Raw genomic sequence first — 16,861 nt, forward strand, 5'->3', positions numbered from 1 at the left:
CCACTCCCATTTTTGCCCCATAGGGCATAATGGGAGTGGGGAAGGCGCTAATTACGCCACCGTAAATTACGGTGGCGTAATTAGCACCAAGGCGGTTTAGCGCCATCGATTTTAACGGCTGCTAAAAGCAGCCCTTAAAATCGGAATTAGGCGTTAAGGGTTAACGACGGTGTTAACCCTTAACGCCTGAGTTGTAATGAGGCCCAATGTGTTTGTGTATTGGTTTTTCAACTTGTGCAGTGTTCGTATGGCATGATATAACAATTTAAGAGATCCCTGAATTTTTGGGTAGTGTTGCTGTTGTCCGCGTCCATCCGCGAACATTCGCACAGTCCGCGGACATCAAAATCTCTAGCTGGGGTTTCAGTATGTTCTATGTTACATATATATAAAGTCAGGGATATTATGGTTAAGTTGCACTTCTAAAAACCTATGAAATTCAGTAAAAAAACGTTGTTAAAGTGATTAGTTGCGCTACTCAAAACCTATCAAATTCAGTAAAAAAACGTTGTTAAAGGGACGTTATGGTTCTAAGTAAAACCGAAAAACCCTTGAAATTCGCCAGCTATGGTAAGCTAAGCAATCATAACTCACGCCACTGTGCACTGCTAAGACTAACACCCAGGACATCAAAGATGACATCACAAATGTCATTGATGACATCACTGATGACATCACATGTGCATTTACTTTTCAAGAAAACTCTGTACAAGGGATTCTCATAATGTTGACCAAAAAGTGTTAAGGATCATTGGAATAAATATCATGAGCTACTTTGTACATTAAGCAATGCATTGATATGAATAGCATTCTATTATGAAGTTCTATCCAGTATACTAAGGTACTCATGCAGAAACATAGGCAGTGTGTGCAGTATGCATGATGAAGGTGCAATATTCATAATTTTGGCATGTTGAATAGTGAAATGATAACTGCTTTCTCATTAGAGTTGTGCGTACTATGAAACATGTAATAAGTAGCTAATACAACCCACTTAATACATCATTGCATTATTACAGACAAAACACAAAGAGACAACAACACATACAAATATGAATATATACAGGGAAAGTGAAGTAAGCAAAAAAGCAGAAGTAGTAGTTCTGTTTCAAAGCTGCTACTTACCGTATGTATGTGTATCACATGATGTGACTGGACCCGAAGGAAAGGAGTGTGAGTACAATCTATACAAATATGAGTGTATTTATGGAAAGTACAGTAATAAAAAAAAAACTATGAGAAAGTGCTGATAAGCCTAATGATTATCTTCATGCACAGAAAGGATTGCTCTCTTTCAAGCCTGTGTCTTCTGCTACGTATATGTTTCATAAGATGTGACTTGACCCTAAGGGAATTACTGGAAGAACATACTTGAAGTCTACAAATATAGTACCTCTTCAATTTTTAGTTCTTGACTGTTACTGAACAAAACCATGTCGTCTAGATATGTCAGTAAAGGAAAAAAGAGGAAGCCAGACATGTGATGTCATCCGTGATGTCATCAATGACATTTGTAATGTCATCTTTGATGTCCTCGGTGTTAGTCTTAGCAGTGCACAGTGGTGGCGCGAGTTATGGTTGCTTAGCTTACCATAACTGTTGAATTTCAGGGGGTTTTCGGTTTTTACGTGTAACGATAACATCCCTTTATCAACGTTTTTTCACTGAATTTCATAGGTTTTTAGTAGCGCAACTTAACCATAATGTCCCTTTAACAACGTTTTTTTACTGAATTTCATAGGTTTTTAGTATCTCAACTTAACCATAACACCCTTTAACAAAGTTGTTTCACTGAATATATATAGATACAGATAGCATACATTTGGTTTTTCATAGGATTCCTTTAGTTTAAATACATGTAACATATAACATACTGAACCCCCTATCCTACGCTAGTGGTTCTAATGTTTGCGGACCGTGCGCATGTCCGCAGACGGACGCGGTCAACATCAGCACTATTCAAAAACTCAGGGGGTATATTACATTGTTATATAAAGCAAAAAACAAACACTAAACATGTTCAAAAAGCATCACATACATAAATTACAATCAATATTAAATACAAAGTGAAACTGTATATGTAAGACACCAACAGTCCAATTACATAGCATATGCAACATAATGGAACATATCAAAAGAAAATAAATATGCCTCCAGCAGAATTACCTCACAGAAACTGCACAGGAAAAATCAACAGCACACCTACGCAGCAGTAGCAGCAAAACTTAAAAAGAAACTAGTAAGTACACTACCTTAATTTTATATATTTATTAACTTTCTGTATTAGGTACACTAAAAGTAATGTGTTTTGTTATTTACCCAGAGAAATGTCTAGTACTTTGGAATGGCTAGAAGAACATTTTCCTCGTGATGAAATGAGTGAAAACAGTGATACTAATGGTAGACACTACACTTCTGTAAATAAACCAATTAATAACCATTACATTATGTGTACTTAACATATTTTTCTTTTTATCAGACCATACAGACATTAAACATAATACAGAAACAGACACCTTCTGCAGTATGTGGAGCAAAAAATGTGATTTTGTAATGACAAATTTCATTATTTTAAAAAACTTTGTGGAGGACAATATGAAGGAAAAAATGTAATATCACTGTCCCACATGTACCTGTACCCCTTCTCCATGTTCCAGCCAAACATCCCCAAAAACTCCCCAGCAAGAAAAAGGTTATGATGACATTTCAATCCCTTCCTCCCCTACTATCCAACATGTACAAATCTCTAATTCCCCTGTATTTGTATCAGTTTCTGCTTCATAATTTTTATACAATAATAAAATGTTATGTGTGATGTTACCATATTCCTCTGTGTCTTAAAAGGCAGTTAGGGTGTCCGCAGACAGCAGGGGTGTCCAGGATGTCTGCAATTAGCCAAAATGGGGGTGTCCTAAGAATACTATAACTGTTTGCACTATTCGCAATCAAAATGGAGTTGTCCTTAGGTCACACAAGATGTCTGCCCGTCCGCAATTAACCGAAAAGGGGTGTACTAAGGACACTATACCTGTTCGCACTGTCCGTAGTCAAAATGGAGGTGTCCACAGGACACTTAATCCATCTGCATGTCCGTAACTAGTCAAATAAAGGTGTCCTAAGAACATTCCCCCTTTTTCGCATTGTCAGCAACCAGAATTAGTATGTCCATAGAACACATATCCCGTCCACCGGTCCGCAAAGTTGTGACAGACATTTATTTTGTTCAGGGACCTGAACATTGTCCGTAGAAAACCCATGCGCATGCGTATCACACCCTTGGCCCCTACGAACATCGTGCCTGTCCGCAACTGTCTGCCGCACATTTGTTGCACTTTTAATTAGTTTGCGGACAAGAACACTGTCAGTAGAACACCCGCACGCATGAGCACAACCAACCCCATGCATTAGGTGTCCAACGGACAGCCGTCCCATTCGTGAATTGAGCCCTTTCTTGGTGTTCAAAGTGTTCGCAGACAGCGTGGGTGTCCGCGAAGCACGCTCCAGCACCCCTTTAAAAGGTCACACCCCAGAGCTGCTACTTATTCTGGTTTTGGCTTCCAGGACAGAGACTGCTCCTTGTTGTATTGGATTGATCTTGCTCTTTCCTATGCTCTTTCCTGTCTGCAGACTGCTCGCATTCTTGTGGTTCCTGAAAACCATTGAAAATGGCAACCATGGCTGCTGCTGCTCCTGCTGGTGCTACTTCTGCCACAGCACCACCCTCACCCCCTCCAATACCCCACCTCCCCAAGGGCCTGCACAGGGGAACAGGCATGAGGATGCAGAGGAGAGTGATGAAGAGGATGACGAGGATGAGGTAGTGCAAGTCCCTACTACTAGTTCTCACTGTGAATCTTGGGTGTAGAGGTTATTTGCCATTCTTGATGGAGTACCGAAAGCTTGTGCAAACAAGGTGCACTGCAATCAGTGCCAGTTGGTACTGAGTCATGACAAACCGGGTTTGTACAGCTACGGTACTACCTCAATGAAGCGACACCTAAAGTCGTTCCACGGTGGGGCTATTCGTAAGGTTGTACCTTGCGATAAACGTAGTAGGTTGAGTTCCCCCGCAGCATCCTCCATTTCCTCTCTTGCCATCACAAGTGACACTACTGTGGGGCAACAAATCCCTCCTGCTGCTTTGCAGGCCATACGTGATGCTGTTGTCCCTTACCTTTCGAGGGTCGCAGTATTGTGCATGTACTGCGATGCAGTACTCTGCAGGGGGGAGAACCTTTGAAGTGCTTTCGAGGCTGTGGTCCGGCAGCATGAGAAGGACTGCTACCTACCTGAATAAGGCCCACCCATCTTCCTCTCTCCAACTGCTCTTTCTTATCCCCGTGGTTGGTGTCCCTTGCTTACCCTCCTTTCCCTTCCTTTCCTTGTGTGTCGTGTTTAAAAAAACTAAAACAATATAAAACTACAAAAATCCCCTCAAAACATTGCTCTTTTCAGAACCGCCTTTCACAGTTTAAAAATAGAAGTGGCAAATAAAGAGTGCAGGGTCCTGTGCATTTTTAGAAGTCAGCGGACAGTCCGCGGACCTCTATATTTTTTGGGGTACAGCCCTGTCAGAACCATTGCACTTTTCTCTGGGAGGAAGTGGTGGCTGTGAAAAGAGCCATTTTATGGTGTTTTTTTGTGTTTCGAAAACTTGAAATGGTCAACACCTACTGCAAAATGGATTGCTGTAATTCCAAAAAAGATCACAATGCATTTTGTATGTTTCGCAGAAAAATCTGATTGCCAGCATAAGTAAGATGCACTCCATCTCTACGAAAAATGTGTCTACTACGAAACATAATACTTTCATTGTGAAAAGAGGACATGCCAACATCTCTCAAAAAGGCACGAACAGCCTTGTTGACATTGCGGTTCGCTTTCTCCATTTGTTGACCAAATGAAGAAGAATGCAGCCACATTTGTCTCTACGCAATACGAGAAAAAATTACTCGGGTCTTTGGAAACATGTCCATGACTTTCCCAAGTCCTTCTTTCATTGCAAATTGCAAAGAGATTCCAGAGACATGTCCTAAACTGTTTCCTCCACAATGAATAATAATAATGTCTGGATGACACTGTGTCACCAAAGTAGCACAAAGAGGTACGAAATCCTGCCACTTCATTCCACGCAGTCCATGCCAATGCACCTCCACATGAGGGAATCCAAGATGTGCAGCCACTCCACAGCGATCTGCATGCACCTTCAACCAATTTATCCAGGAATCTACCAAAATCCAGACAATCTGCTTTCTGAAACACACAGCCATATCTGCTCTCCTCTCAGGATTCTGACAAAGTCTCTCCTTACACATCACACCCAGTAAACCTTATTGACCAATCCTTTGCTCTGCTAAGTCTCATTTGCATGCCTCTCAACCTCAAAATCCCCATATGCAATACGCGCTGTCCGCGGACAAACACGGTGTACACGGACAAATCGAAAAATCTGAGAGTGGGGAATGAAAATTTAAATAGTGTGCCCCATTTCACCTTTAAGGTTGGCTCTGAAAAAGCCTTTTTTTGTTTTTTATGCGGATGCTTCAGAAACACCTTTCATTTTGTAATTTGTTTTGTTTTTTTTCTTATTTTCCTCCAAATATCTTCACATTAGCTTCTCCAAAGCAATCCTATGTTCCAAAACAGCATGACATTTCCCATAAAAGATAAAGACATGCCATTTGCTTTAATGTAAACTACATTACCAGAATCAATGTTATCATTGTTGCAAAAGAACATGCCAGCTCTAATCGTAAAAGCAAATATGCTTCGGTTGATTAAACATCTAGCAACATTTTGCTGAGGACAAAAAACAGAACTATTGTGCCATATTGCCCTAGGTACCAAACTAGACAAAATAAGCTTGGCATTTGGAAGTACTTTCATTACTGCCTGAACCAAGTTTTCAAGATCTTCCAACAAAGTAGGGGTACTGACATATCCCAAATGCAAAGCACCACAGTGCAGGACAGCCACATGTGGACTGTTAACCCAACCCATATCTTGACAAACTTCTAGCATTGCCTGCAAATTGAAACCAGGCACAGTGCTCCACACCACCTCCACTCCTTTTACGTCAACATTGTTAGCCACGTTCCTACATTTAGCATACTGCTCCAAACCATTCACAAACATATCTCCAAGCACCAACACCCTGACCTTCTCCACCTCTACAATCTTCAATAAACACAACCTCTCTGAATAAAAAGCAGAAACTCAACACCTGATTGGCTAATTCCTACAGTCCCCTTTCCATGCTGCATTTGCTGAGAAAACCTGGATGTAGCACGCCTTGTCCGCGAACAAACGCAGTGTTTGCGGAGCATGTAAAACTGGGGCAGCCCTTCTACCCTTTCCACTTCACTCTCTACACCATTCCCTCAGTGGGTACTGTTAAGCAGTCACACAACCATCCACCAATCACATCCAATAACACTACATCTAACTCCATCATCACAGTTCAGCACTTTAGATGTACTGTTGATCACTCTGAGTACAATTGGACTGTGATTGCAAAGCACCTACAGCAACTACTACAAAACTCTCCAACATTTCTACTTGCAGATTCATGCTCATTCACATGCATGAACACAAACTGCAGGTATGGCTATTTTCTTTATTTTCCTTCAGAACCATACAAAAACAGAAGGGAAATCACGCACAACCCTTAAAACCTACTGTAGAAAATTAATCCTAGAAGCTCTCATAGACAGTGCATTCCTTCTCAAAAGGAAATTATTTATTTTAATTTTAAACAGAATGAAACCACTAACAAACCTAAGTACTTAACTACAAAAAAGACTTCTCAATGAAAGGAATATCAACAAGGATAGTTTCACAAACATCTGTGGAGGTGAATGGAGTCACACCATTAGCACAGAACAATATTTCATTGAAGAAGCATACAAACAAAAGCAAACAACCCCCATTTCCATACACAGCAGTGGACGAGGGTATGAAAAACGTAATAATACCATTATGGAACAAGAAACACTGCTCACAAAAATATCCTCAGGAAACTAAGTATCAACTCTCCATTCCACTGAACCAATATGTCCAGTCTACAAATGGCCGTGCACATCAATGTGTAACATAGCCAAAAAATCTTTCAAGTCTTTACGCCAGTTCCTCAATCAGTATGTGAAAGGCAAAGACAAATTCAAAATAAAACTACTTCAAAATATGGACTCCTGTGCAGTGCGCAAATACACAGGGCTACAAGGACATTCATTAGCCTGCATTTCTGGACCTATCTGCAAAAGCACCTTCCACCATATCAAAATGATATCAACACACCATTCAACTATAAGACAACTGGTTCATAAACTGTACTATGGCAAAAGTCCTGCTTTAGTACTAGCCAATTTAAATAACAATCTTCTACATGGTACAGCCAAAGAACTACTCGAAGAAATAGAGCATATCCCAAAAAAATATTTTGTAAGTGAAAGCCACTTACAAAATGCAATAGCTTTACAACAGACTAGCGACAACTTTACAGATGGCAACCTTCTACTACACACATACAAAAAAGAAATACTAAAGTTTAAAAGTACATCTGATGAAGTACCAAACCATGTGTGTGTGTGTTGCCACAGGACATTTTATAAAAATAGCACAAAAACTGCAGACATAGCGTACAAAATAGAAGACAATGAAGATTCCAAGTGGTTCCAATTAGCTCTCTATTTTATAGCAGAAAACACATAGGAAATTACTGACCAATTAATACTTTGCAGTTACTGCACTGCAAAACCTGACAACAACCAAAGACCTTCACATGCTATCACAAATAACTTGGAATTATTCCCACTACCAAACCCCCTGCAACAACTTAACTTATATGAAAGCATCATAATTCAAACAGTGCACACATTTCAAGAAATAATACGCCTTGAACCAAAAACAGCAAAATTACCTCCCTCTGAATTAGTGAAAGGCATTTGTGGCAAAATAGTTCATTTGCCATTAGATTTCAAAGAAAATGTACACACTCTGTGAGTGCAACATCTAATAGATCAATCTTTAATTATCTTAGGAAATGGCGTACCTACAAAAGACAAAAAAAATTGGCAACTACTCGTGGACTTACATAAAGTTAGCCAAGCCCTGCAATATCTAAAAGAAACCAATGAATATTACAATAAAATTGATATTGAAAAAAACCTGAGGGAAACCACTGAAATAATTCAAGACTCATCAGAAACTGGTCAATTTTAACTTCTAGATCCGGCAACAGAATCCAATATTTTAGACCATTATATAATTCACCCATTACACTCTAAAGACACCATAGATGATGCACTGGAAACGTACCAAATGTGACAAGCCAAAGGATCTCGAATCAGCATATGGGAAAAAAGTATAGAAGCACGTGCCTTTCCTCTACTCTTTTCTACTGGAAAAGGAGGAAGGTATGATGATAGACCCACACAAATAACAGCATCAGACTACTGCTCTTTACGAATGTATTCTGAAGACCCCAGATTCAGACAAAACGTGGCATACATATTCCACCTTCTCTTTTAAAGTGAACTTGCAACTATATGCTACGGAGTTACACATACATTGAAATCAGGTACCCAGTTTCAAAATATATCAGCTACACAATTACTACAAAAAGTGCAAGAAAAGGATGAGGTTTTAAGTCATGCATTACAAATCTTTTAGCAAACATGCGTGGTACAAAAGAATACTGGTTCCGACGTCAAGGAGATGTACGCTGTATGATAAGAAACATTGGCCCACCCACTTGGTTTGTGACATTAAGTTGTGCAGAATATGCATGGGAAGATATACACAAATTCCTACACATAGCAAACAAAAACAAAACAAACATAGATATAAAAACACCAGGAGAAGTCTGCTCTCTAGATCCTGTAAATGTATCAAGATATTTCCATCATCGCTTCATTGCTATGCTATACTTAATTTGTAATAAAACTGTTCCTCCCCTCGGAGAAGGGAAACACTTCTTTTGGAGAAAAGAATACCAAGCCAGAAGAGCACAACACATCCACCTGCTTTTGAGGATTAAAGATGCTCCTAAATTGGGTCAAGACAGTGATGCCAGTTGAAATTGACGTCACTGTGTGCTAAGTGGTTGGAGCATGGTTTACTAGATGAGGAATTGTGCAAATTCCTTGTCGCTTCTTGTTTCTTGTTTTACCATACCCACGATTTATTTTCTTCCCAAGACACACAAATCTTTAACACATACACCTGGCAGGCCCATTGTCACTTTATGTGGTTCATTTTTAGAGCTATTGGTACTCTTCTTCAGAGGATAATTGCCTAGCATTTCGGTGCTGGACTGCCCCAGAGCGGGACAAAGACTTATATGTTTGGGATATTTCTTCTCTGTGGAAGATAGTGAGATGAAGACTCTGGGTAAGTCTCTCGTAACCAGGAACCCCACACCGTTAACCTCGCTAGTGACCTAAAGTCGGATAGTGCAAAAACACGTGTGCAAATTATAGGCCTCTAATATATAACTGCGGTCATGGGGTCAGGGGACCACGGTCTTACTGGAAAAAACTTCATAATAGAATCCTATTTGGAGTAATGCATTGCTTAATGCACTACGTACCTCATGATATTTATTCCAATGATCCTTCCCACTTTTTTTATTAACATTACAATAAGTATCCCTTGTACAGACTTGTAAATGCACATGTGATGTCATCAGTGATGTCATCAATGACATTTGTGATGTCATCTTTGATGTCCTGGCTGTTAGTCTTGGCAGTGCACGGTGGTGGCGCGAGTTATGGTTGCTTAGCTTACCATAATAATAATTCAAAGGTTTTTAGTAGCGCAACTTAACCATAACGTCCCTTTAACAACATGTTTTTACTGAATATATATATAACCATAATGTCCCTTTAACAAAGTTTTTTTACTGAATTTCATAGGTTTTTAGTATCGCAACTTAACCATAACGTCCCTTTAACAAAGTTTTTTTTACTGAATTTCATAGTTTTTTAGTAGCACAACTTAACAATAACAACTTTGACTTTATGTACATATAATATGGAACATACTGAACCCTTTCTACTGAATTTGACGGTCCGCAGACATGTTTGGACAACAGTACCACCACCTAAAAACTCTGGGGAGGTATGTGTAATAGTTATATCATAACATAGGAACATTTAACAAATTCACAAAGCAGCACACATACAAAGTATATGTAGCAATACTTAAAAAAATGTTACCCATATATGTAACACACTAACCATTCATGTAAATACAATATGTTTTAAAATGGAATATACCAAAAGAAGATAAAGTGGCTTCCACCATAATTACCTCACAGACGCTCCACAAGCAACAGCAAGACCAGACGTATACACTACTGATTACATATCTCACCAGACATAGTAAGTGCACTTCTTTTTACTCATATATTTATAAACTTTCTATATTAGAAAAAAAAACATATTACTTTTTTGTTTTCTCACAGAAATGTGTAGTACTCTCGACTGGCTAGAGGAGCATTTCCCAGGAGAGGACATGTTAGAAAATAGTCCACCTAATGTTACACACTTTACTATATAAACCAATTAATAAATATTATTTTGTATACATTTAACATATACATTTTTTTTATTACAGACCATACAAAAATTCCAAGGATCTCACAATAACAATCAGAGGATATAACTCTACAGCAGATTAATCAAAAAATGGACGACCTTATGCAAAATTTTATGGATTTGAAAAACTTTGTGGAAAATTATGTGAAACCCCCAACAGCACACCATTGTCCAACCTGCACTTGTCCGCCCTCACCCTATCCCACGCAGTTAACCCCAAACCCTGTCTATGGACCAAAGCATTTCGATGAGCTTTCCCTCCATTCTTCACCTGATCCCAGTTATCTAGAAATCCCTAATTCTCCTGTTTTTGTTTCCGTTTCTGCCCCACCTTCCCAGTCATAATTGTATATATATATGAAATAAAGTTACTTTTCTTATATTGTGTTGTAATTACTTTCAGTTCCTTGTGATAAAACCAATTTAGGTGTCCAGGGACACCGCGGTTGTTCGGAAATGTTCGTAAAGAAACGAAAATGTGACTGTCCTGAGGACACTACATCTGTCCGTAATGTTCTCATGCAAGTTGAAAATGTTCTAACACTCGTAGTGTCCTGAAATGTTCGTAAATAAACGAAAATGGAGGTGTCCTTAAGAACACTATCCCTATTCGTAGTGTTCGTTAGCAAGCAGAAACTGTTCTAAGAACACTCGTGGTGTCCTGAATTGTTCGTAAATAAATGAAAATGGAGGTGTGCTTGAAACGCTATGTCTGTCGGTATTGTTAGCAAATAAATTAAACTGTGCTAAGAACAAACGGCTGTCCGTAACTGTTCGTTTTACATGTAACGCACTTTTAATTAGTTCAGGACCCGAACACTGTCCACAGAACATCAACACGCATGCGCAAAACAATGTCCGTACATTGGGTGTCCTGCGGATGACCGCTACCTTAGCGAAGATGCTCACAAAACAATCATGTGACCGCGCCCACGCTCATCTCGCGCTCTAAATGCGGACACTGTTCGTGTCCCCGACCAGTTTAAAAGTACATTTCCAAGTAATCCACAATATTTCTCATTAAAAAATCACCATACCACAAATCCCACATACTAATCCTAACTTTCCACATAGTTTTTGTAACTTTTTGAACCTTTTTTGATGTTCGATCTGTCTTGCGGACGGCGCGCATGTCCGTGACCCGCGCACAAGCACCCCGATATAAGACCACGCTCTAGAGCGCATTCTCATTGTGTTTCTGACTATTCTACAGAGCACATTGCATTTTGCTGCATACTTTGCAGATTTTGAGATTTCCATCTCCAAGCCTATGACATCCATGGCTTGACTATTACCACATGGTGCTACATCTGCCTCAGCACCACCCCCACCCCCTCCACCACCACCATTTCCCCAAGGGCCTGAAGAGGGGAACAGGAGTGAGGATACAGAGGAGGAAGAAGAGGATGACGAGAATGAGGTAGAGGAAATCCCTACTACCCGGCATCGGTGTGAATCTTGGGTGTGGCGGTTGTTTACCATTCATGTAAACGGTCCTAAGTCTCATGCGAACCGTGTCAACTGTAATGAGTGCAAAATGGTACTCAGTCGCGGGAAGCATGATTCGTATAGCTTTGGGACCACTACCATGAAGCGACACCTGCGCTCATTCCACACTGGGGCCATTCGCAAGGTTGTACCTTGCGAGAAGCGTAGTAGGTTGATTGCCTCTACTTCATCCTCCGTTCCTGATCCTGTCACCACAAGGAACACCTCTGTGGGACAGCGTCTTCCTCAAGCTGCCTCACAGGCCATACAGAATTCTGATGACCCTTACCTTTCGAGGGTCACAGTTGTATGTGTGTACTGTGACACAGTACTCTGCAGGGGGGAGCGACTTCGGAGTGCTTTTGAGACGATCGTCTACCCAAATAAAACCCACTCTACATCTTCCTCTCTCAGCTCGCCCTTTCTTATCCCTTTGGTTGGTGTCCCCCTCTGTTTACCCTCCTTTCCCTCCTCTCATAGTGTGTCGTGTATAAAAAAGAACAAAAAAAATACAAAATAACAAAAATCAAAAACAAAATAAGGCTCTTTTCAGAGCCGCCTTTCACAGTTAAAAAATAGAAGTGAAGATACATAAAGCATAGCCATTTCCATTTCGTGAAAGTCCGCGGACGGTCCGCGAATAGAAAAACAATTGCATTGCTACCGTATTTGAACCAATGCATTTTTCTCTAACAGGAAGTGGTGGCTCTGAAAAGAGCCTTTGGAAGGTATTTGAATGTAAAACATTTTAACTACGTAAGACGTACTTCAAAACGAATGCTGTATTTCTAAAAAAGGTCGCAATGCATTTCGTACATTTCTCGGAAAAATCTGATTGCCAGCATAAGTAAGATGGACTCCATCTTTGCGAAAAATGTATGTACTACGAAACAAAATATTTTCATTGTTAAAAGAGGACATGCCAAAATCTCTTAGGAAGGCACAAACAGCCTTATTAACATTACGCCTTCTTTCTCCATTTGTGGACCACATGAGAAAGAACAAAGCCACACTTGTCTCTGCGCAATCCGTGAAAAAATTATTTTAGAGTTTGGAAACATGTCTATTATCTTCTGAAGTCCTTCTTTCATTGCAAATTGCAAAGAAATTCCAGACACATGTCCTAAACTGTTCCCTCCACAATGAATTACAATTATGTCTGGATGTTCCTCTATCTTCAAAGTTGCACAGAGAGGTAGTAAGTCCAACCACTTCATTCCACGCACTCCATGCCAGTGCACTTCCACATGTGGGAATCCAAGATCTATAGATACTTCGCAGCTTTCTGCATGCACCTTCAACCAATGAATCCACGAGTCTCCCAAAATCCATACAATCTGTGTTTTGAAACACTCAGCCATAGCTATCTGTTCTTCTCTCTGCAAAAACAATATCTGAGAAAACCTCTCCTAGCACAACACACTCACTAAACTTTACTGACCACTCCCTTGCTTCATCCAATCTCATTTCCATACCTCCCCTTCCCAAATTCCCCGGATGTAATACGCGGTGTCCTAGAACTACCGCCATGTCTGCGAACGTATCGTAACATGTACAGCCCTTCTACCATTTCGATTTCACTCTCTGTGCCATTCCCTCATTGGATGTAGCTAAGCAATCACATGACCATCCACAAATCAAATCCAATAACTCTACATGTAACTGCATCATCATAGAGCAGCACTACAAATGTACGGTGTATCTCTCGGAGTACAAGTCTCATACCATTGACAACCACGATATACGAGAAATACTATACAAATCTCCAATATTTCTACTTGCAGCTTGGTCCATATCCATATACATGAACAGAAAGTACAGGTATGCATATTTTCTACACATTACATGAACACATTTTCTAACCGACTTTTACCTTCTATAATCTGAAAAATGAATGGACGATCATTGTTTCATTGTCCTAAAATGACCTGTCACTTACAAACCTTTATATCGTTTAATTTCTTCATACACACACATGCAAATACTATTAAACTAACATTTTTGAAATAAAATATATACACGACATATAATCACACAAAATAACATACACACTCTATGATCAAATCTCAAACAATAATATTTGTACAAACACATAATTGGTTTTAATTTTTGTCGTTTATATAAGTACTTACATACATTTATATGGGACAAGCAGACTATGACATTCACTCACTGTTACGTGCAAAAGCAGGATATGACACATAGCTCTCAAATCACAAGCTTTTGGCGGGTGTCACCCGCCTTGTAAAGGACTTACTCACCCGCCAAGCCTCCTGCACGCCCATTCATTCCAATGGGCGTCTCACCTGCCAAAAACAAAATCAGGTGATTTCACCCGCCTTTGCAACACACATGGTTGAGAACTATGATGACAATGACTCACTATTACGTGGAAAAGCTTAGTTACAAGAATAGTGGTATACGTTGGTAGATTATGAATTCCACAAACCATAGTAAAGATATTTTCTTTCCTACTCTTAGTCATAGTATAGTTTTAATGGTTTTCAGGAAGGTGCTGAGCATTTCAATTTAAAACAATCTATGTCTAAAATGAAAACAGTGCTATATAGCAACCAAATTACTAATTTCTTTCTTTTACAATTGTAGTGAAGCCCATTCTCCTGAATAGAAGCAGCCGATTTTGATTTACAAAGAACAACTAAGAAGCAAACTACTCATTTTTGAAAAAATGTAAGTAGATTGTTACCATAATATTTGATTTATAACTCACACGCACTGTACGGTGCATTCATGGTATTTCTGTGCCTAAAAATAGAGATTCTGCACCATTCTGACCAAAAATCCCCCCCGTCTTAAACAGTGATCTCCTGTCAGAATGGCCCTCAAATTCCTATTTTTCGGCACACAAATTACCCAACTCAGCCGCTAGAATGTAGATGTTGTAGAACAAACAACTGTTTTAATTGTATAGCTTTACCTATATTATTTATTCTTCTCCACACCACCGGCTTACTTTTTTCTGTCATCTGAACCCCAGTTTAGTAACACATTAATTGAAGAATACCCATCCCTAGTAGTTCAACTTCCCAATACACAATCACACACGATTACATACATCTTTATCATCTTACTCAAACAATCATGCACACAACACACATGCATTGTAGAAAACCCCAACCCATACCTTCTGTATTTTTTTCAACAGAGCTAAAGAATGCCCACCAAAAAGCAACTCCGTAGAAAGGGACGCAGAAGTAGAGCAAACGAAAAGAAAAGTCTCCAACATAAACACCCATCTCTAGCAGAATTTGTAAAAAATGTTGAAACAAAAGAGCTAATACAGTCATGTTGTGAAACAGAAGAAGTTTCTAGTGCAAAAACTTTGCCTCCTCTATCACAAAGTAAAACGACCCAAAGAACTATTAACAGAAAATCAACTATCACTACAAATAAAACGTCTTCTATAAATCTTGATATAGTGCAAAGTAAGCATACCAAGAAAAGTATATTAGCCAAAATGTTCCGTCACAAAGTCTTTCAAAATCTGATAAAAACAGGAGAGAAACCAGGTTCAACACTTCAAACCTATCGTAGGAAAGTAATCTTAGAAGCGTTGATAGACAGTGCAATTCTTCTCAAAAGAAACGTATTTATTGTTGTGTTAAACAGAATTAAACCACTAACAAAACTAACAACTAAATTTCAAAAAAGACTTCTTAATAAACGAATGTGAACAGAAATAACTTCTTAAATATCTGTGGAGGTGAATGGAGTCACACTACAACCACAGAACCATACTTTAATGAAGAAGAGTACAAATAAAAGCAAACAAATACAATTGCCATACATAGCAGTGGTCGAGGTTATGAAAAAGTTAATAATACCATAATGGAACAAGAAGTACTCCTTACAAAAATATGCCCTGAAAACTTAGATTTACCCCTCCATTCGACTGAATCAGAACATCTAATTTACACATGGTCATGCACGTCAATGTGTAACATTCCCAAAAAAATGTTCAAATCTTTACGCCTATTCCTCAATAAATATGTGAAAAGCAAAGACAAAATCAAAATTAAAATACTGCAAAGTATGGATGCTTGTTCAGTACGCAAGCACACAGGACTGCAAGGACATTCGTTGGCCTGCATATCAGGAGCTACTTGCAAAACAACCTTCCATGATATCAAAAGGATATCAACACATCATGTAAGTATAAGAAATCTAGTTTATAAACTGTATTATGCAAAAAGTCCTGCTTTAGCACTAGCCAATTTAAATAACATTCTTCTACATGGTACACCAAAAGACCTACTAGAAGAAATCGATTATATACAGAAAAAATATTTTGGAAATGAAACCCACTTACAAGATGAATTAGCTGTCAACCAACTTCGTAACAAATCTGCACATGGCAACCTTTCACTGCACACATACAAAAAAGAAATACTAAAATTTCAAAGCACTTCAGCAGCTGAAGTACCAAACCACGTATGTGTATGTTGCCACAGAACGTGTTATGAAAGTAACACAAAAACTATAGACCTTTCATACAAAATAGAAGACAATGAAGATTCTAAATGGTTTGAATTAGCTCTCTACCTTATAGCAGAAAACAAATACGAAATAACTCACACCATAATACTTTTCAGTTACTGCACTACCAAACTTGACAACAACCAAACTCCTTCACGTGCTATCTCAAATAACTTGGAATTACATCCACTACCAAAACTCCTTCAACAACTTAATTTATATGAGAGCATCATAATTCAAACAGTTCATCCATTTCAAGCAATAATACGCCTTCAACC

This window comes from Ambystoma mexicanum, chromosome 6p (assembly GCF_040938575.1).
Source record: "Ambystoma mexicanum isolate Mex_15411 chromosome 6p, UKY_AmexF1_1, whole genome shotgun sequence".
Taxonomy (NCBI): domain Eukaryota; kingdom Metazoa; phylum Chordata; class Amphibia; order Caudata; family Ambystomatidae; genus Ambystoma; species Ambystoma mexicanum.